Here is a 23,278-nt window from a genome sequence, read left to right on the forward strand (position 1 = left end):
CTGCCCCAGCTCTCCTAAATAGCATGGAGGCATCTCCAGGGAGATTTGTCCTGTCCCTCACCCGCCACCCTACCCTAAGGATGTGTGTGGAATGGTATGTGAGGTGTGGGGACATACTCAATAGTTAAAAGATAGAGGTTCTTGCAGCTGTTTGATGAGCTGGGAGGCTCATTTAGAATCAGTCCAAGTCCTCCTCCTCCTCCTCTCTCGCATTCCTGCCTCTCCATGTTTCTCTGCTCTTTTACTCATCTCCTTTCTTTTTAAAGGCAATAACCTTCATGCTTATAACCATCCCTAGTGAGAATTAAAATATACTCCTGGCTTCTTAAGAGAAAAAGTCCTTGTATTTCAGGGGCAGAAGAACAGTGAATGACAAGAAAATTATATGCTAATCTCACTTATAAACGTGTACACAAAAATTCTAAATAAATCATTAACAAACCGAATTCAACAATGTGTTGGGTGGCTGATATTTGGCCACTTTTGACCTACGAAAGTCAGCAATTTTATGTACTTCAATCTAATAAAAACACTCTATTGCCAAGTTGGGCTTAACCCAGGGATACAGAGAGTTTAACATTTCATTTTAAAATTTTATATTACCATCTCAATAGAAAATGGACTTAAAATATGTGACCTAATAATTCAAGATTAATGTTTTAATAAACTAGGAATAGAAAGGAAATATCCTTAACCTGCTAAAGAATGCTTCATCAAATTTAATGATAGAGAATAAAGATTATTCCCTATATAAGTAAAATGATGGTGGATGGTAGAAGCTAGGTTTCTCCCTGTTACAGAGGGAAAATGCGGATAGTGAAGGGGGAGCCTAAGGTGAGCTCTGAGTTCCTCAAGTACAACTCAGATTGAGCTTAATAAAAATGCAAATAAATACATATAGACATAATTGTAGATATGTGTGCATACATGGGTTAGTGTTACATACATTCTGAGCTCTGTATGTTGAGAGGCTGTTGAGAGCTTTGTCTATTGAGTAACATTCCAGTTCTAAGGAGCACAAAATCCCCCAAATCTTGTTTTCCAAATTCCAATCTCCAATGAAAGGAAAACAGGGCTCCCTGGGAAATGCTCAGTTTTAGATCTAGGATAGAAATAATGCAGATAGGCCTGGATCATGTTTTATCATTAGATGGTAAGAAAATATCAAGGTCCAGAAGGATGGGAACATGTCAAAGGGACACAGGAACCAATGAAAAATTTCCACTGGATAACTTGAGACCATTTGAGTAAAATCACAAATAATGTGGTATCACCCAAATTATTTAAAAAAAAAAACACCAGAAATCCATACTGACATAAATAAATGATTGGATAAACAAACAAATAAACAAAAATTCTTCCTTACAGAAGAATTCTAGATAATATATATAAGTGTTCCCTCCTCTAGGTAGTGGAACTTAATCCTCCCTCTGCCCTCCCCCTTGCCTTACACACACACACACACACACACACACACATACACTTGAGTGTAGATTGGAACAGAGAATGTAAAGGGAGTTAAGGAGGTAATTTGCTGTGGAAAATCCCGGCCAACAGTGCCTTAGGTGCTCAAGGTTAACTTCACCATCAATAAGACATGTTGGTGGAATGTACCCATCGATACCATGGGACAGGAAGGGCACTAATAATTTCTGACATTATTCCCCCAAAATGATAACCCCAGTCTATTCATGAGAAAAACATTAGATAACCCAATAATTGAGGGATATTTTATAGAATATGTCACTAGTATTCCTCAAAACTGTCGAGGTCATAAGAAACAAGAAATAAATAAAAACCACCATAGAACCACAGGATGTTAAGGAGACATGATAACTAAACAGAATCTGGTATCCTGGATTGGACCCTTGGACAGAAAGAAGATATAAGAGGAAAAGCAAGTGAAATCTGAATAAAGTCTATAGAGTTTAGCTAATATTGATATACCAGAGCTGGTTGCTTAGTTTTGACATGGGGAAGATATATAAGATGTTAACAAAGGGGGGCAATTTGTGAGGATTAATTGGGAACTCTGCACTATCTTTGCATGTTTTCTTTTTAAATCTAAAATTATTCCAAAATAAAATGTTTATTCCAAGAAAAATTTTCCCTAAACAATGGGACAGATAGAAGGAAAACCTAAAGGAAGAAGATGTGTCAGGATGGAAAAAGGAAAAACTAAAATAGGCATTATTTGATACAATTATGTACACACACATTCAGAAGTAATAGACAAACTATTAGAAGTAATAAGTCAATTGCTATCAACACACATACACATATGCACACAAATATTTGCTTACATACCAGCAATAGTTAGAAAACGTACACATTACTAAAGATTCCATTACAATATCAAAAAAAGCTAAAATTTATCAAAGAATGAATCTAACACAAACTGCTTAAAGTCTTTATAAAGAAACTTAAATTTTATATTAAGCCAGGCACAATTGCACATGCCTATAATCCCAGAAACTTGAGGCTGAGGCAGGAGGATCATAAGTCAGAGATCAGCCTCAGCAATTTAGTGAGACCCTCAGCAAAAAAAAAAAAAAAAAAGGTTGAGGACGTAGCTCAGTAGTAAGGCACCACTGGGTTCAATCACCAATACCAAAACCAATTTTTTTTTTTTTTAGTATTGAAAGTTAAAAAAGAGAAATTGAACAAATGGAAAGATACACCATGTTCATGGATGGGAAAATGCTACATCATAAAGATGTCACTTTTCCACACATTAATATGTAATTTGGTAAAATTTCAATCAAAATCCCATCAGGTTTTCATGGAATATTTTCAGGCTAGTTCATTTCCATCAAGGCAGAGCATAGAAAAAGCTCCACAGAGTGATGACCCATCGCAACAGCCTCAACTTCTCCTTGTCATTATCCCTGCAGGATGTGCCTGTACCATGGACCCCATTCACCACAAAGGTGATGAGCAGCTGAGTCTTGCCTTGTACCTAAGGGATGGGTTGGGTTTTGACATCAGCTAGGTTCTGTGTTTTTAACAGAGGAGCAAAGAAGAAAATTAGTTCCTGCTATTTCTATTGCTCAGGAACCAAAGCCTCTTGTACTCTGGGATCCAGCCAGCTAGGACATCATAAATAACCCCACCAGTGGAAAAAATGCTTTCATTCAATTCCATGAGTTTATAAATCAGTATGTTACTCAGTTATCCCCTGACTTCATCTCATATTTTTCTCCATCACTTCACCATTGGGGATAGTGTCCTGCAGGAAAAATTTACATTCTGAAATGCGCATTTCATCTCCTTCCAATATGGAAAAGCAGACTCAGTGAAGAAGGAAGAGCGAGCTTCCACGCCAGCTTTCCACTTGGACACAAGCCATGGAAAGGCATCCAGGAAGAATCTAGTTGGAAGATGACTCTATCAAGCTGGATCAGAAGTTTATGGCTGGCAGCTCACACTGGAGACTCCACATGACCTGCTTCAAGAAGTCAGCCACTTCTTCCTGCTTGGGTTGTCTGTGCCTCTCCTCTGCAGGAAGCTCTATGACAAAGCCGAGGTGAAAAGATGAGCCTCAACCACTGCACCCACGTGTATACAGCACCTCATAATTTGCAAATCACTTTATCTCATTTAACCCATATAAGAACTCCATGAGTGTCACCATTTGAAAAACGGGGAATATGTTATTTTACAGATAGGGATGCAAACCCAGAGAGCTGGTAAGCAGCTAGTGGGCAGACAACTTAGAACTCCCCTCTAGTTTAAAAAGAAAAAAAAAAAAAAAGACTGTCCTAAACCATTGTCTTCCACTCCCCCGCCCCTCCCCCGCACCTCGTTACTTCCCAAGGAATAGGTATTATTCCGGAATCGCCCGCCTGGCTTTGCAGTTCAGGTTTGATCAATATGCTAGTGGCATCTTGATTAGTGGCAGTTTTACTCATCCAAAGGCAGAGACAGACATCGTGGTTAGTCCACAGCCAGGCTAGACAGAGGGTAACTTGATCATCACGCCCTTACTAATAAGAAAAGCAATCTCTCCAAAGTAGGAATTTCAAAGGGTAACCGGAGACCCCGTTTCTGCATACCGTGGCGGGCATTCCTCTTAGCGCCCCTGCACAGAGCCATCACCTGGTCAGCCCACTGCTGACACCTTGTGGCCGATAAACACAGTCCCTGCCCATTTTCTAACCTAGAATCACATCAAGCAAGGTGGCCAAGTGCTAGGATCCCACAGATCTTCTTCTGTCCTTCTGGGCTCTGCTCGCACTGGGCTCTCCTCGCACCCCACTTGCCCTGCCTCTAAACCCACAGCATTAGTGCTGCTTAGGGGCTCGTGGAACCCTCAGTGGGGTCGCTGAGTTTCCTTGGACTCCAGCTGCCCAGCTCTTGCCAAGCCACAGTGGCAGTCACAGGGCCCTCTAGGTGGCACCTGCTGCCCAAGGCAGGAACCAACATACACAGCATTCTCCAAACAAATGACTGATGAAATAAGGACTCGCTCATAAAAATAGGCATGAACCAGACACCTAAACACTTAGGGCTACTTGGGGCCCTGCCCCTGCAATCATAAAAGGTGAGCATCAGAATGGGGTCAAAGGACACCCTGCCAGATGTAGAGCTTGTGGTAAATGGCCTTTTGTGAAGGCCATTGAGGTAAATAGCACTTTAAAGGCAGAAGTCACTAAGGAGTGTGTTCTGGGGTCAGCAAGAAAGGACTTGGAATTCTCTGGAGACACTAGTAGTGGAAATAGGTATGTAGGCATCTAACTGGGGAGAGGCTTGTACCCAGTTAAATGTTTGTGCCATGATTTCAGGTCAAGGTATTTTTAATAGTCCTAAGAGTGGTCATTGGTGTGACTGTGACAAGCTTAATTAGTTTAATAAGAATTTAAGATGATTCTTCCTGAAAGCACCATGGTTTTTCATTATACTAAATAGCCACCAGTTCAGAAGCAGGATACTGAATCTCTAGCCTCTATTTCTCTACCTAAAAAAAAAAAAAAAAGAAGAAATCTGGATTTCTTAAAATGTGGTTTGTGAACATATGTGCGTCATAATCACACCGTGTTGGTAAAAGATGCAGATTACAAAGTCACTGGTCTGAGGTGGATGGTTCTATATTTTCATCCATTCTTCAAATGTTTGAGAATCATGAAGCAAAGTGACTTTGGATGCAAGATCTATTGAGACCTATTATGTACCAGGCACTGACACAAAAAGATCTTTTCCATGCAGGAGTCTGTAGTCCTTCTGAGGAGAAGACAAGTGAACAAAAAGGTGATGCAAATGACCACAGATGCTGTGGGAGAACGAGAGCGGGCTCCTCTGCCTGAGGTCATCACCCCAACAGCGCCTTGAAGAGCTGATGCTGGAGTTGAGTCTGGAAAGATGGGTCTCCCAGGGGACAGTGCTGCTGAAGGAGGAAGGAGGGGCTCTGCAGACCTCGTGAACAGCACGTGACTTTTTACCTTCTGTCCCAGGGCTGGGACTGTTAGCCACCCCAAGCCCCGCCCCCACAGCGAGGCCAGCATCTGAAAGAGGAGAGGGACATGCTAAGGATTAGCCTGCGGTTTTCATTTGATCCAAAAATGGATCTGAAGCTCTGGTAATCTCATCCTCTCCTTCCAAAGAAGTAAGAGGTCACACAGGGAGGGCCCCAGGGGCCCCCGCACCAACCCCGCAGCAGACACGTGGGAGGGCGGTGGAAGCCACAGGTCGGGGAACTTCCACAAACCTGGTCTGGAATTTTGTGTCGGCAAATTATTTTCTTAATAATAAGACACCTGAAAATTAATAGTTATTTCTTCTTATTTCTCTTTACTGCTTCCTTTCAACTTCCTTGACTGTCTAATATTTAAAACCTTAATTTCTGTAGCATTTGGGGAAATGTACCCTCCCCCCCACACACACACACACAAGAAAGAAAGATATAGAAAGAGGAAAAGATAACACTTAGTTACCTACTATTTGGGATCTAATTCGTATTCTTAAATCTACCTTCTACCTGTCAGCATGAGTTTGGCCTATGACTTCTGATGCAAGTGGCCATCATCCTGGTCTCCACCATCCAGTGGCCTACACTGTACACCGAGAAGCAAATCTGGGGGTAGTCCCCATCCCATCCATCCACCAATGATGGGCTGGAGGACCTCCTATCGCACTTGGAAGGGCCAATTTTCAATTTTCAAGAATCATGTGCTGGGCACAATGGCACATGCCTCAGGAGGTGAGGCATGAGGATTACAAGTTAGAAACCAGCCTCAGCAACTTAAGGAGTCCCTAAACAACTTAGCAAGACCCTGTCTCAAAAAATAAATAAGTAAAAAGGGTTAGGGATGTATCTCAGTGGTAAAGCACCCTTGGGTTCAATTACCTGTAACCCCTTTCACCACCAAAAAAGAATTTTATATGCTGCTTTTAAGTACAGTCATTATTAAACCAAATTGTACACACTTAAAATTAAACATCATGTTTGAAAGGTAATAAATGCTAAAAAAGTTTTAATTCTTTTCCTAGATTATATTACTATCTATGCTTTTAAGGTTATTTACGTCCAATATATTTATCTGCACAGTGAAAATATTATATAATGATGTGTACCTGTACATGTCTTACTGAGTTCAATGACATCAATTGGTAGCATGGAATTGGTGGTGGTGAGAATATTGGCATCAATTGGCAAGTGTCAGAAATCAGGTCTTGATTTATTTCTTTGTTGTTTGTCTTAGAAAGTGATGGAAAATGTAAATAATGAAGATTAAATATAAAAGTGACTGTTGTGAATAACACAAAATTTGAGGAAATATTCTCCCAGGGTTTGAAAAGTATTCCCTGATTTAGAAAAGACATTACTCATGACACTGATGAATGAATGAAGCTCTAACCTATGTCTTTGTGGTTTGACTTTTATCTTATACATCAACCTATGAGAAGATATTCAAAATTTATGTCAAAACCATCCTCATTTGCAATCAGGTATAGTTCCAAGAACTCAGGAAGAATCATTAAAAGCATTTCATGAGAATCAATTGGCTCTATGGGATTTGTACTAAAGAATACTATTTATTTTATCATTATTTGTAAGTTGTGTGCTATCCATCCTTTATAAAGCAGAATTTATAATGAACTTAAACTTACATATATATATATATATAGACATCTACCTACCTATAGTTAAATACTCACCAGTGCACCATTAATCTTCCCCAAGCTTTACATTGCTCCCATCAAGGCAGCAAAAACTTTAGTTGGTTTTAACTGCTGTGAGTGCTGCTGACTGAGAGCACATGAAGACCCAGGTCCTTGTTTTGACATTTCCTCCAACAGGTTGTCTGCCAAGGTAATAAATGCTAAAAAAAAAAAAGTTTTAGTTCTTTTCCTAGATTATATTACTATATGACTTGTTTGACTAGTCAACTTTTCTCCATATTTAATCTTTCTCATGTGCAAAAATGAGAGCACTGAACCATACCAACAGTTAAGGTCTTTCCAGCTTTCCAATATCATGATTTATGCATATGTGAGCAAGGAAGGATTTTGAGGTTGTATGAATGCAAACCAGGAGGACTTGGTAGTACCAATACGCCCACCTAAGGGTACCAGATCTACACTTCAGTCCACAATGTTGTCTGTAAGGCCACAGATGGTGTTTAAAGTGCCCCGTGCTGTTTGGTTACTATATTTTCAATAGCAATTACATGAAATGTGGGCAGCCAAGGTGGGGAGAGAACACTCACCCATAAACAATGTTTTACAAGTCCTGTCAGTTTGAGGTGACATAACATAATTCTTCCTGTGGGAATGGAGTGAGCAAGGTGTTCTAAATAGGCTCCTCAAGCGAGGGCTTCCCTGTCCTGACATCCCCAGCTTTTGCCCAGTTCCCTTTGGACTTGGCTTTCCAGCTCCATGGAGCAGGTCATGCCTCACCTCTCCCTGTGTGGCAGAAGCAGAGCTGGTGTGGCGCCTCACACAGTATAATGATTAGCACGTAGAAAGCACCTTAAAACTCATAGAGTTCCTTTGTAGCCTTCACCACATTGGGCAAGAAATGGTTAAGTGGGGAGGGCCCTGAACCTGGGCATGTGATTAATTAGGCAGCACAGGAAGTAGAGGCCTCTGTCTTTGCCCAATGGGGAAATCCATTTTCAATTCTGACCTCAATACGTAAGTTACTCTTCCTGCCAAAAGGAGTAGAATATAACTGTCCCCACCCTCAGAGTACAGCAGAACCAAAAGACATGATGCAGACAGAAAGAGCCTATGGCCAACAAAACTTGGCCTTAACAGCAGACAGTTGATGGAGGCAAATTTCCATAGTGCAGGGACTTACCTCAACTCTTAGCCTGCACTCCTTGAAAAGCAGAGTAAAACAGGAGGATGCTATCCGTATAGGAGAGGAGTAGCACAGACACAGGAAAAGGTACCTAGAAGGGGAGTCCAGTAACACCAGACCATGCAGCCTGTAGGTTCCTTAGCAAGAAGGACAGGAAGGTATACTAAACGTCCCGGGGGCATTTTTTCTTTATGGTATAGATTTTTAAACTACTATATGATTAAAACATACATAGTTCTTCTGCTTTTATATCTTTATGAAATCCCCAATTGAAGAACCTTTCTGGAAGTTGTTTCAGATTGACTATTGGCCAAGGAAGATGCTGATGTTGTGGTCAAACTCTTGAATCTGATGCTTAGGGGACCCATCCTGCTGCATCTCAGTGTGAGATGTGTTAACTTGTCCACACACCCTCTCAGCCAAGGCCCAACCAGGAAAACAGAAAGCCCCTCAGTCATGGACATTCAAGGGGATGCCACCAAGGGAACTGGTTACAAAGGTGACGGAGGGCTGAGAAACTGGTAGGGGGACAGAGGAGAAATCCTGAGAACAGTGAGACAAAGGGAGGAAACCATTATGAGAGCCACAGCTCCCAAGGGGTTTCCAGAAGGGGCTGGAGACAAGGAAAGGGAGATGTCGCTGGATGCTGGCTGAGGCAGAGAGAGAGAGGAAGAGAAATACCGTCTCCCCAGTCTCCTGTTGACTGAACTCAGCCAAGCTGAGAGCAGAGTGGGATAAGGTGAGGAATGGATAGGAGCACAAACAGGATCCAGCACATTTACTAGAATTTAATCCTGGAAGTAACTCCAAAAGTAGGTACTGTAACTTCCATATCACTGATGGAGAACCAAGCCTCAGAGACATTACAGACCAGCACAGCCAGTAGCATGCAGCAGTAAATAGTGGAGCTGAGACAGAAACTTAGCTCTTCCATCTGTCCACCAGCTCTCTGTCCATTCTCCTGATTTAGCCTTGCAGTGGTGGTGCGGGGTGATGTCCACAGAGACAGCCTGGCCCTTCCAAGCTGGTTTGATTGTAGGCGTCCTTAACCTCCTGCTCCTTCCTGTGCCAGGAACCAGTCAGGGTGCCACATGGTGCTCTGGCACAAGGGGAGGCCACCATGGGCCAGGACTGCCAGCCAGGGAAGTGGACTTATGGAGGGTCTTGCCCAACCTCCCTGAGCCTCCATTAAGGGCCTCTCCATGCTCTTCAGAAGGACAGAGCAATGGGCCAACACCCTGGCTGTGCCAGCTAATTATCTAGCCCTCCTTCTGCTCCCTGGAAGCCCCTGCCCTGCTGGACAGGCCGGCATTCTGTGTTCCTGATGTCAGATGGCCTGGTTCCCCCTCTCAGTGGGGCTGGTATTTGGTTGATCCTTCAGGCTCCCATTTGGCTCATAAAACACAAACATCTGCTGGGGTCTGGTTGGCCTGCAGCAGACTTCAGAGCAAAGAGCGATGGAGAAAAGGTGAGGAGAGGGAAAACAGGGAGTGGGGCCATGTTTGGGGGGGAATTAATTAGATACCATGTGGTGGGGGGAGTCTTTATCAAGCCAGAGCTCTGATCAGCGCCCCCACCCATAGATGGCAAAGCAGAGAGACGAATTTTCATGGAGATTCACTGGAAAGCCTGAGGTAGAGCCTGTGGCTGCTTTTCTTCTATTGCGTTGCTTCCTCCAACTGTTCCTTTTCTCACCAGTTGGCTATTATTTTCTAACGCATTTTGATAATTACTTTATCAATCAAGAAAGATAAACAAAAGCCTAAAAATACATCTGAATGAATGAGTTCCCGAGCCAACTCATCTTCAAGCATCATGAGTTTGTTTCTTTTTTTTTTTTTTAATGGAGATGATTGGAAAACTGCGTAAGGTCCTCACTCATTGGTGGTTCAGGAGAATCCACTAATCTGCCTCTGCCCTCCTGGCTGTCCTATAGAGGGCCAGAGCACTCGGAGTAGTTAAGAAAATTCTAGATGAACAACAACAACAAAAAACACTTGCCTAAAAACTTCTTAGAATGACTCTCTGCCTTTGATTTGCTTATTGAATCAACAGATTACCGGGTCAAGAGTTGAGAGAGCGTCACGTGCCCCTGTTAAAAAAATAATAAAATGTAGAATTTGTATTATTGCAATTGTTTAGAAAGAAAAAGTGCCAGTTACTCAATGAAGAGAGCTCCTATTTCAGAAGCCAAATGTTGTCTAGTTGCACCCTGTGAGTGACTGGATGAAAACCAGCACATTAGCTTCCTGTACACTCTCAGAGGGGCCCAGCCCAGCTGGCCTTAGCAAGAGCCCTGGGGGAGACACTAAAGACACTGCATTTGGAAGTAGGTACCAGTCTCTACTTCTTGGTCCTAAATCCATGACTTTGGACTGAAAAAGTCATTGGAGGAAATCACCCTGGTGACCTGTCCCACCCAGTCCTGTCCCCTCCCCACTTTCCATTTCCTAAAGTTATAGTGGTTGCTGCCAGGAGAGGGTATGGGATGGATCTTCTCTCCTATCAAGAACAGCACAGTGACTATTGCAGTGACATATGCAGTGACTATTCCCAACAACTCACAGCAGGTACTAGAGGGATGTCAGACCTGAAGGAAACCATCCAATTTATAGCTGCTCACGTAAAAGCCATCAGGAGAATCATGAAGCGATTCTCCATATGGTGCCCTGAAGCTTCCAAAAACTATACGAGAAAGGGGCTTGGAAGGAATTCTTTCCTTTTAGGAGACATGGAGGGTGGAAGCCAAGCATCTGCGGCAACCTGGAAAGACACTCCTCCAGACACCCTCCCCCACTGCATCCCCAGGGGTGGCCTGAAGGATCCAGCGATGCCCGGCCCCACGGGGTCACTGATATTGGCCGCTTAGGCTTTTCCATTAACCGAGCTTATGTTTTCTAGCATAAATGAACTCTACGGTTACATTGTGTGGAGGCTTTGGGACATGGTTTGCCAAATGGAAAAACATTTGGAGGTTGGGAAAATATCTTGCACATAAATTACCAAAGGCACAGAGAATCTAAAAGAGGGAAGAAATCAGAAGCCAAGGAAAAGCCGGGAGGATGCCAAAGAAAAAGTGAAGAGAGAGAGACAGAGACTGGGAAAGCGATGTAATGATTTCCCTTCACGACCTGCCTTCTGACCCAAAGGCAAGTTTCTAAGCCGCATTTGAGTCTCATAAAAGCCATGTGCCCCAGTATTGGGAAAGAGCCTTTCGATGGCTAGATCCTTTCTGAGCAGAGGTCTCCATTGATGATGTTAAGCACTGGCCACCGTTAAGAAACACAAAAAGCCCATTGTCTTTGACTGTGGCAAAGGCCAGTTACACACTTGTTAATTTCCTGATTTATGACACCAAAGAGATAGAACCCAGAATGGCACTTCCTCCCCCTCTTGCCGTCTCTCTCTCTCTCCCTCTGTGTCCCTCTTGCCCTCTCTTTTTAGGTGGTGGTGATGGTGGAAACTATTAAAACAGAGGCAGACCAGGAAGTTTGTGATAAAGAAAAGCCGGGCTCTCGCCTGACATACAATCTCTCTCCTGGCTTAAGTAAACTTGCTCCTTCAAGGCCTGCCATCAACAGAGTCCGTCTCACGTTTCACCACTAAATCTGAGTCAACAATCTCTAATCTGGACACTGGGTTCGGAATCCAGGCTCAGGTTGCACTTGGAAGCTGACAGCAGGGACGAGAGCAGAGAAAAATACAGCCTTTGTTTCTGGCTTGATCGTCCCCACCGAGCAGAGCTGAGGTCATGTGTCGTTTTCTGTCATCAACAAGATAAAAGTTTGCACCTCTCTGGCCCTGAAATGTCTCTCCTGCCATTTATATTAAGGCCAAGAAGCTCTCTGCCTCGGAATTGGAGGGCCAAGTTTGTGGAGAGCTTAGATTTGGAGTCCTTTTCATCTTTCTGACATGTGATACTGTGACATGGGCAGCCCTTGCGGGGTTGCTATGCAGATATACGATTTCTGAAAAGTTACACCCGGAAAACGAAAACCCTGGGCTGGATTAGCATTTCACAAAGAACAGGGATAAAATGTGTAGCAGTTAGGCTAAAAAGCTAAAAAAAAAAAAAAAAAAAAAAGAAAGAAAGAAAGGGGGGAAAAAGTGAATTAAAGTTTCATGAAAACAAACTCTTTTTTTTAAAGGATCAATAAGTATGAAAGTGTTTTATTACATTCGTGGCCTTGGGTCCTGAGCCCTAACCCAGCTACTGAAAGTGTAGGAGACACTGTGAGCCACGTGGTGAAGACAGGAGAGGGAGGTCTTGGAGCCAGGTGGGGGCCCAGGGGAGCTGGGGAGTGGGACGTTAAAAGGGCTTTCAGTAGGGTACTGCTATTTTATAAATCTCTTCTTTTTTTTTCTACCTGTAATTGTTTTCATTGTTTTTGTTCTGTAGTAATCCTTCTCTTTTGTTGAAATAAACCTAGAAAGAAGGAAGAAAAACACCACGTAATCTAAAGGTTTTGGCTAGATGCTCAGCATCCATTTTCTCTTTCTTCACCAAGGTCAAAGGGCACATCTCTCAGTGATCACTCACTCACATCTTAGCCTTTCCTAAAAAATACTTTTTCCCAAGTATTTCTAACACCAGAGGTGAGGAACTTCTTTTTCATGAAACATTTAAGTGGAATATGATATGTTTGTATGAGAGGGGAAATAATTCGAGAGGAAATAATTCTTATCTAGATCCTGCAACTTCCAGAGACAGAGACACACCTGTGGCTCTTCAGCTGCCCTCTTTGAGCTGGTCCTGCCCACATGGCTGGGAAGGTAGGGGTGTCTCACCTGCTGCTCAAGACACTGGGACTTCCTCAGAGTCCCAGAGTCCCAATTCTACAAGGTCTGGAGGGAAATCAAGGGCGGGAAATTGGAACGGGGATTTTGAAGGACAGGGGACATAGGGGAGATTCAGGAACCAACTAGATACTGTTCCAACTGTGGATGATACGCAGAGTGGCCAGAGGCCTGCACACAGAACTACTTGGCTACCTACATTGATGCATGCTACTCACAGGTCCTGGGAACGCAGAGATGAATTAGCCTTGGCCCTACCTTAGCAACTCCCAGGCTGAGCACAGGAAATCAGAGGAGTGGAAACAAGTACAGCAAAGCTCTAGATTATGAAGCTGTTGACATTTACAAAGAAAAGTGCTTCCTCAGGACAGGAATTTGTTGGAGACTGGTTAAGTAAAGAAGATACTAGTAAATGACTTTGGCTGTGATTCAGAGGATAGAAATCACTTTTGTGCTCCCCCATGTCACTACTAGGGCTGATGTTCCGGTCACTCTCAAAGATTGAGATGACATATGTGAAAGTGACTGGTGAAAGATTTAGCCACACATAGAATTGTTTTTTTAAAATTTATATATGTAGGCATCCATCTCCACAGGAGGAAGTCTCTACTGCAAACATGCTGGCGACCGGTGGGCTCTTATCCATCTCCCTGAATGCAGTTCAGGGCTCTAGCAGTTAGCCTCTATGAGCTCAGTTTCTTTCTCTGTGAAATGGGGATGATAGTACTGACCTACAGGGTTATTGGAATGCATAGATGTAAAAAATGCAACTAAGTGGCATTTGGTAAGTTTTGGATAAATTTTCCTTAAAATCAACAGTGATGTCTACTCCTTCTTGTAGGGGTTCATTGTCCGATGGTTGGGCCCAAACATGCATGTGAGGAAAACATGAGGAAGGACAGCCTCGCCAATTGCCAGAGTTCTAGAATCAGGCTGGAGTGATGGTATCAGACATGTGTCCCATCAACTGATTCAGATTCAAACTGAGTTCTGAGCAGAGTTATGAGCAGGTGGTTCTCCAGCCATCAGAAGGGCACCATGCTTGGGGTGAGAGGGTTCAGATCTTGGCTCTACTTTCCTAGTTGAAAGGCTTAAACACATCACTTCACCTCCCTGGACTCTGTTTTCCTTATCCAGAAATGAAGACCACACTGCCTGTAGCACGTGGGTTGGAGAACTGCTTGAGAGTGAATCTGGGTGAATGTGGTAGGGTCTGGCACATGGATGTGTCAGAATAGACAACACTTCCATCCAGTCAGGAGTCCCGGACACATCCAAAAATTAACAGTAGGGCTTGGATTCAGCCCCCTATACCCTGGGCAAAGTGGCACAGCCTGTGTGGCCCCAGTAACTCCATGCTGTTCTTGTTCACATCCCTTTGCCCACTAGATGAGTGCCACGGGAGAAAGCCCAGTTTGAAGTTCAAATAGTCCGGACAATAGAAAATGGAAAAAAGTCCCTGCCCCATGTGCCCCACTCTTTCTGCTTCAAGAAATGGGACATGGGTGCCAAAGTGCCAGCACTCTTCCTTTCTCTGAGCTGCTGGCAGAGCTGCCCACATCCTTCAGATATTACCTGTAGATATGGAAACAAGCATATTTTTGGTCTTGCCAAAACCAGGTGTGATGAGAGTAGAGGTCATGTTTTCTTTTCTCTCCAAATACAATATAAGGTATAATATATCTCAACGTCGTAGTTAGGCACCATGTAAGTGATCAGAACTCTACCTTTCAGTCACGACTTCCAAGTGTCTCAGGCCCTGATGGGACAGCTCAGCCCTGAAGCCCACTGCTGGGTTCTGCCTCTTATTATTTGTGCCTTGGACAGAAAACCCCTCCATCTTCTTGACTGTGTATTTGGCAATCAAATGGGGATGATGATGATGGTTATGCTTGGTGGTGGTAGTGGTGGTGGTGGTGGTGATGTTGATGATGGTGATACTAGTGTTTCCCACACAGGGTGTGGTGGGAGTTAAATAAGTGGATGTGAGTAAAGCCCTTAGCATGGGGCCCTACACAAAGTCATCCCCTCACAGATGAGCAATTTCCTCTGTGAAGTCCCTTCTTCACTGGAAGAATCTCCGCTCCCCCACACATGGTAGCAACATTTCATCCATCTAAGTCAAGAAGTCAGAGTAAGAGGCACATTTGGTTATTGTAGGCTAACTTGCCTTCTAGAAATGTGTCCAAGGGTCAAGGAATGATCTCATCTCCAAGACTCTTCTGGGTAAAACATGTAATACTTCTGTGACCTGGATTCAGTGTTGAGCACAGAAACACAAGGGCACTGACTGAGTCTGGGGCCCCTTTGCAAAGGCACCTCCCTCCTTTGACCACCAGAAACACAAAAACACAAAATGAAGCTCTAGTGTGTCTTGACTGCACGGGATGATGGTTTTCAGGGGTTTACTGGCCTTTTCTAGTGGGAGGCCAGAGGATCATAGTGCTGCAGGCCACCGGCATTTTCAGTTCTAAGGGGGCTGAACAGCTCTTCGAGGATGTACAGTTAGGAGGGCCACAGTGCCTATCTCTGAGGAGCCTGATGACATACGAAGATTCAGTACAGGGCCAAAAGTGGCCTCAGCCAATTTAAACTGGAGGTACAGAGCCCAAGGGAGAAGCCACTAATTGCACTCCAGGGAATCAGGCTTGGTTCCATGGAGAGTTGGTGTGTGAACTGAGCCTTGAAGGGGGAGGCTTATTAATTTTTAAAATAATAATAATGAGGACTTCCCATATGCTGTACCTAGCAGATAGGAGGTAAAAAAGGCACCGATCCTCCTCCCTAAGGACTCTGCAGACCAGTAAAGGGCAGGGACTGAATAAGCAGCGGGATCCACAGGATCTGAGGAAGGGTGGCTTGGAGGGAGGCAGGAAGGCCTCTCCTCAGGGGTCTGGCTGTGGGAATTGTCCAGGGGACAAAGAAAAGACATCTGAGGCAGAGGCAGCTCATTGGGCAAGGACCCAGGACAGGGAGAGAGCAGGGCCTTTGGGAATCAGTTCCTAATTCAGTCAGGTGGCATATAGAAGAGGCTGGGGTGGGAGCAGTTGGGGGTAGAGAGGTAGCTGGCCAAAGGCCCAGTGTGTGCAAGTCACCTGCAAGGGAGGGTGGCTTTGCAAAACTAAAACCAGGCTCCAGATGTGTGATGATATAAACCCTGGAACATACCCAGACCTTGTCCACCACCCATCTTCCCATTTAGCATGTGTCAGTGGGGCAGGGACCATGGCTTTACTCTTCTCTGGTCTCCCCTCAGCAGTAGGCATGGGCCTTGTGATCTGTGGGGGTCTGACCACTGCTGTGGAAAACATGGCCTGATTCATTCCTCAGAAAACAGTGCCCTCAATGCTGCCACACACACACAGTAGGTCCATCACCGCACACCCCTCTGGCTTAGACTAAAACGAAGGCCACTTTAGAGAAGGTTGAATCACGGCCACAAGTTTACAGGAAGGCAAAGTGTTCATGAGGATGTCAACGCTTGCTTCAGATCAGAGGTAGGACCTGGGTTCAGATCCTGAACCTCCTGGGTTTGCAACTCACCAGCTGTGTGACCTTGGGTGATTACTAAACCCACTAAACTCTGAGGTTTTTTGTTTGTTTGTTTGTTTTGTTTTTTAACATATAATAAAGAGAAAACAAGAGGCCCTTCTTTCCAGGGTTACTATGAGGAATAATGAGGCCACACTTCTGTGCTCAACACATACTAGTTATTGTCCCCATAATTGTCCCATTTCTCTTGGTTTTGATAGCTCAAGAGAGAGCACCAGGATTAGGACAAGGAAGGGGAGGAGGAAAAGAGTTCTGATGGCTCATGAGATGCCACAGAGTCTTTTCTTGTTGGAACAAAGGTACCTTTTGTTTTCGGAAGGGTCAAAATGTTTGCTCGACAATCTTGGACTAGAGACAAAAGCAAAATCAATATCCTGGATGGCCGTCTCAGTGGCCAAGTCCTGATGAACAATGCTGTCAGGGACTTTGCACCAGACAGCTACAGCGGGGTTTCGGCCCCTGCCACATCCTGGCTGGGCCTGCCTCTGTGGGGCTCAGCTTGGATGGAATCACCCTTGTAACATACCAGGAAACCTGCAAGATTCTCTCAGGACTCCCAAATCCACAAGATGGTCACTCAGAGGAACCCCATGATGGTGTCTAAGATTTTAATGATTTTAAAATTCTAATCATTTTAATTTGGGTTTTGAAAATCACATTAATCAAGTGCGGGGCTCTGGACAAGTTTATTTGCTTTTCTAACCTTCAATTTTCTTCACCTGTAGAACCAAAGGATTAGACAAGATTTACATCCATTAGAGGCCTCGGTCTGCATAATAGCAGCAGCTTAGGGAGGACCAGTGCCTCCCTGTATCTCACCATCTTTTAAACTTACTAGGTTTAATTGAAAAAAATGTCTCCCAGCGGGAGAAAAATAATCACTTTCTGTAACAAGGAAAATAACAACAATAGTCATAATAATGAGAAAAACCAAATAAGCACATGTAAGTGCATTTTTTTTTTCTTAGAGATTTATTTTTGTTTGATGAATCTGACACCCATCAGGGAGAGAGGAGAATGTTGTAGGCCCAGCAGGAAAATGAGCACCCAGAACGAGGGCTGCTGCTTTCTGCATGGGTGGGTTTGGTGTTGGGGTTGGTTGGTTTAATTTGTTGCTGGAAGTTTTTCTTTTGTTCACTTTTATAAATCTCTCCCCGGGCTTGCGAGCTTTCCCTCCCTCCCGCCTCCCTTCCCCTGCCCCCCAAATTTCATTTTTAAAAAGCGAGCTCGCTCGCCAGGTGTGTCCCCCAAGCTCTCACGGCTCTAATAAATAAGGAGCACCTGTAAAACAGTAGCTTGACTTGTTAAGTGACTGTACAAAGGAGAATATAGAAATACAGTATGTACACCGCATCCGTGGCCCGGGGTGCCGCACGGCCAGGTGAGCCAGCCCGGCCTTGTCTACCGGTAACCCACCACCCCCCTACTGCGGCTCAGCAGCCTGGTGGGGTGGGGCACCCAGACCCCTGCAGAGGGAACAATTGCTTTTATTGGAGTTAGTAAACAGATACACTGAATCACAAGGTGATTTGATTTTTTTTTTTTTAGTTTTCTTCTTTTTTTGATTTTTTTCCTTAATTTTTTCTTTTTTTTTTTTCTGTACTCATCAGAATGGGGTACTCCACGACTGTCTCACCGACTCAGTGCCAGTACACATGCTCTAGAGGACTTCTGGACTCGCAGCTACAACTGTACAAGTGCACACAAGTAAATCTACCCTGTTATCCTCCACCCACGGACTGAGGATCCCATTGCACGTTTCTCTTAACCGTGACAGGAGAAAGCAAACAGTGAAACAGAATCATGGGCGATCTTTCTCACTTTCCCTCTTGTTTTCATTGGTTCGTCCATGCCATTCTAATTATCATGAAAGGGCTCTGCGTATAGGGAGATTGTCTCACTGACTTCCTGGATCACCAAAAACCATCAGGGTTGAAATTTCATCCGAGTCTTTCGTGACGCCCAGCAAATATTCCCCCCTCGGATTATTTTACACCTTGAGGGCATTTTGGTCTTCAGTTCAACACTCTTGCTCTGTTCCCAAATGGGGCGCTATTTAGGGGAATTTCAAGAGAAAGCTGAGAAGAATAAACATTTACCGAGTTCTCTTGGCATTCAGTCTCTGAAAAAACCACAGTATAAACTATCCATGCTGCTTCTTACATCTGTCAAATCGAAAATTAAAAGCCATAAAAGTGTAACACTGAAAATATGGCATCAAAAAGGATAAAGGTGGCCTTTGTAAAAATAACAAGAAAAGTATATTAGCCAATAAAATATTCTAACTCTTCATTAAAAGTGCATCCTGGGCCGGACAGAGATGACTCTGAAGCTTTGGGACTCCAGTGCCATCCCTCTCCGCCATCAAAACGTGAACAGTATAGGTCCAAAACCATACAATGCAAATCACAATTCTTAGTGTAGCAGCAAAACCACAGCAGTTTTTAAAAAGATTTAAAAAAGATTTTTTTTTGTTTTTGTTTTTGTTTTCCAATCCGTATCATCTTCCAGCCTCCGCAGGCTGAGCCTTGAAGATGGGGCGGGGAGAATACCTACATTGGTCTTTGTGGCTTGTTGGTGTTTTGTTTTGTTTTTTTAAAACCAGGGGGCGAAATCCCTAAGTTCCTCTGGGGAAAAGCAGAGATGGTGGCAGCAGGAAGGCTGGGCCCGCTTGGTGGGTCCAAGACGTGCTGGCTTCTCTGGGCTAGAGGCCACCGAGGGAGGGCTGCTTCCTCCAAGATGCTTAATGACAGGAAGCGGCTTTATTTGCTTGAGTTTTAGCCAGAGGGGGTGGTGAGCTGACCAGCTGGTGTCATTGGATGGCGTGACATGGTTTGCTCCGCGCCCTCTCTCCATGCAAGGTACCCTGGGAGTGATCGTTCCTGGGAAAAGAGGAGAAGGGGCCATCAGAATGCACTGGACCAAATCCCCACCGACCCACCCTGCCCAGCTGGGGAGAACCCAGGCATGAGTCAGGAAGCAGCACGATCTGCCAGTTCAGACCTAGGATGAGCCCCCAAAACGAAGGCACAGCGTGATTTCGGCATGAGTCTCATTCATGGTCTGCTCAGGGTCAGCCCTGCCAGCTTTGTGTGAGGAAATGAAACTCGAGCCCTTTTTGGAAGACCATAATGTGCACTGCGCACCACGCCCTCACCCGAAGACCGCAGCATCCTTTGCAACCCAGCCACTTTTACCCTCCCCGTGACTGCCTGCTTAACCCACAGGAGGTCTTTGGAGTCATCCAAGGTCATTCCAAATCGAGGCAAGGTCACTAGGGAACCCTGGAGCTCCAGACCTCTCCCTTGTACTCCATGGGTCAGCTCTGGAGTTTGCAGAAGGAAGGCCCAGAGATTCGCTCTTTAGCCAATGACATTACCATGAACACATGGACTTCTCATCAGGAGTTTCCTACAGAGGCAACTGAGATGGGAGAGAGGGTTGCCCCTCTCTCTTTGAGGGTATTGCCTGTAAAGGTGAGGTGTTCACATTCCTTCAGACCCAAAATTAAAAGGAACAAAGGACTGGAAGACAATAAACCACCCACCGGGGGCCTTGGGACCTAGGATCCTAGTGCAGGGACTCTAAATGCGATTTTTCACCAGGTTCCATCCCCACATTTACCACAGACATGAGGCTCTGCCTCTTCATCTCCACTGGTTTATTTCATTTGCTTTCAGTCCCTTGGTCCAAAAGACAGCCTACTGAGGACATTCAGTCACTTTCAGAAAGCAGCCACTTCCATGTCTGCCCAGGGAACTATGAAGTCCCTGAGGTCCAGGGCTGGGGCTGTCTCAGGCACGCCTGTACGCTCTGCCCAGGTTCAAGAGTCTTTGTGCCAAATGAATGAGAGTCAAGCAGTTCTCTTCCTCTTAATAAATGGGGACATCAGAAATATAAAAGGGCAAAAGTTGGTTAATGTGCCGTGGGGACAGAGGACTTGTAAATATCTTTACAACTATTGAGATTATTCTCAGAACAATGAACAGATAATTTCAGAGAGGTGTTGAATTTAGTACTTGAAAGGACCCCAGACATAACATACAAGAATTTCCTCGTTTTATGGCAGCCACAGAGAAACCTGGAAACTTGCTCAGGGTGCTTGCAACATGAATTGAGCACTAGAGTGAGGAGGTCAAATGTCCACTGGGAGAATTAAGTAGAAGCTTGTGCTTTGAACCCTGCTATCCAAATCCTGGTGTTAATGGCAATGATAATAATCATCAGCCAAAAACAAGGTTTGAAAAACTCAATGTGCACGACAGGAAATGCCTGAGTTCCCCAAATCACATTAAATCACCAGATCTGTGAGCATTTAATATGTATATTAAATAACCAAAGTGAAAATGCAAAACACCACAAATATGCAATGGGGGTGGAATTACAAGGCCATGGAAACCTTTTCATTTGGCATGGTCAGATTTGGAAATGGGGATATTTATCTCTGAATAAAAAGCTCACATTACCCCCTCCACACACACACCCGCTTTCTTTTTCTTTTGAGAATTAGATACAATGGAGAGGAGGAATATAAAAACAAAAAAGATTGTAGGGCAGAGCAGCCCATGTCTATAATTCCAGCTATAGGAGGCTGAGGCAGGAGGATCGCATGTTCGAAGTCAGCCTCAGCAACTTAGTGAGAACCTGTCTCAAAATAAAGTCTAAAAAAGGGCTAGGGATGTGGTTCATATGGCTCATAGGCAGAATGTTCCTAGTTTCAATCCCTAGTGTCCCCCACCACATAAGCCATCAAGAACCACTATCAAGCTGGACATGGTAGCGCATGACTGTAATTCCAGCTACTCAGGAGGCTGAGGCAGGAGGATCAAGAGATCAAAGCCAGCCTCAGCAAAACCGAGGGCCTAAGCAACTTAGCAAGACACTGTCTCTAAGTAAAATACTAAAAAGGGCTGAGGGTGTGGCTCAGTGGTTAAGTGCCCCTCTGTTCGATCCCTAGTACCTAAAAAGAAAAGAACTAAAGGGGAGGCCACAAAATATTGGAAAAGAGCTGTGGAAAAGACAAGTGGGTCCAAAAACACAGGGATAACTTCATCTGGGGACAGTTCTTTTGCATTTATTGAGCAGCCTGGAAGTTGCTGTGGAAGGAGGAAAACGATCTCCACCTCTGGGCCTGGGACCAAAAGTGACTGAATCTTGGAATCTGAGGGAACCTCTGAATTCCTTAAAAAGGAAAAGAGAAAAAGAAGTGTTCAATATTTCCTCCAGTGACTGGGAAACACCACCATTTTTAATTGCTTACTCAGGAATGGTGCAACTGCTTTTTCAATGATGTAGCTTTTTCTTTAATGTAATCACCCCAAAAGAAAAAAAAAAAAGGAATCTCTCTCAACTAAGTTTCTTTGTATTCAAATCACCTTTGGACAAAGACCAAACATGCCCAGCATACTAGGAGAAAATTTTCAGGCTTTCATAAGAGAGTGGGAAAACGGGATTATAATGAGAGCCATTCTGGAACCTTAACTACAGCGTTTGCCATCCCAAACACTATAATAATCATTATTATTCTCTGGTATCTATTATTGTCTGGTAAATAATATGTGTTTTCCCGCAAAGTTCTAAAGGGTGCAGCTGCACTGCGCTCTATTTTTTGCAGCCCAGCTCTGAAACCTCCCTGCACCGAGCTGATTTGAAGAGGAGAGCAAAGTGGACCATTTCTGCCTTACATTCCCTCTCACCTCATTCTTGCACGCCTGGGACACCCCCAGAGGCCAGTTGGTGGCAGTACAAGCCCCTTTCTGCTGGTAACATTTGAGGAGGGGGTGGTCCTGAAGTCAATTTCCATGGCTCTGGGTCTGGCTCCAGCTCTGCCCTCCTCATTGGGCAAATAGAGCTCTGGAATCACCTTCAATTAAGAACCAAGTGTGGGCTTCACTCTCCTCTATTTATTGGTACTGGCCAGCAAGGTAGGGATCCCAACAGAGATGGGAGGGAGCAAGCTCAGATTTTTAAAAAGTGGCCAGAGCCTGGAGTCTTTGCCACACGGAGGGATCCAGTGGAAAATCAGTCCTCTCTAAGTTTCTTCATCTGTGCAAAAGGGGAAATTACAACAATAAGGGAAACAGAGACCCAAATGATAGTCCAGCATTGTCCTCATTAGCTGGGTGGCCTTGGGCCTGTTCCTTTCCCACTTCTCCCTATCCCTAAGCCTTGACTCCTTCCTCTGTGACACTGGGGCCTGGGTGGCACTTTATATCTTCCATCTCTTTCATGCTGTGATTGTGGGATCTTTGAACAAAAGCTGGTATCAAATATATAGTATTAAAACTTGAGAAGCTAGAAATTAACCTATTGCTAGTATATAAGGAAGCCTACTAATTTTGTGGACCTTTAAGTCCAAAATTTTAGTCTCCTTTGTCCTAATGTCACAGGTGTGAACATTCCTGTGTGTGTGCACAGGCACACAGGTACACATGTACACACACACATACACCACACACACACACACACACACACACACATCTCTGGTAGAGATTTTTGGAATGCCTTTGAATGCAAGGGGTTCTGGGAATGTGACCATGCTTCTACCTCACATCTGGATTTCCCCCTGAATTAGGCGTTTTGTCTGAAGGCAGGATAACTTGGCCCTGTTATATAGGGATTCCCCCC

The 23,278-nt window shown here is 44.3% G+C and overlaps 1 protein-coding gene across 2 annotated transcripts in view; it reads right to left on the reverse strand.

The window, feature by feature from the left end:
• Positions 1-17,859: 17,859 nt before the first annotated feature.
• Positions 17,860-23,278, reverse strand: part of Sobp (sine oculis binding protein homolog) — a 160,115-nt gene continuing 154,696 nt past the window's right edge. For both annotated transcript variants that reach the window (XM_026389611.2, XM_026389609.2), the window contains one exon: positions 17,860-19,533. The gene's annotated coding sequence lies outside the window, so the exon portion shown is untranslated. The remainder of the gene's footprint in view (positions 19,534-23,278) is intronic.

The sequence above is a fragment of the Urocitellus parryii genome, chromosome 8 (assembly GCF_045843805.1).
Source record: "Urocitellus parryii isolate mUroPar1 chromosome 8, mUroPar1.hap1, whole genome shotgun sequence".
Classification (NCBI taxonomy): domain Eukaryota; kingdom Metazoa; phylum Chordata; class Mammalia; order Rodentia; family Sciuridae; genus Urocitellus; species Urocitellus parryii.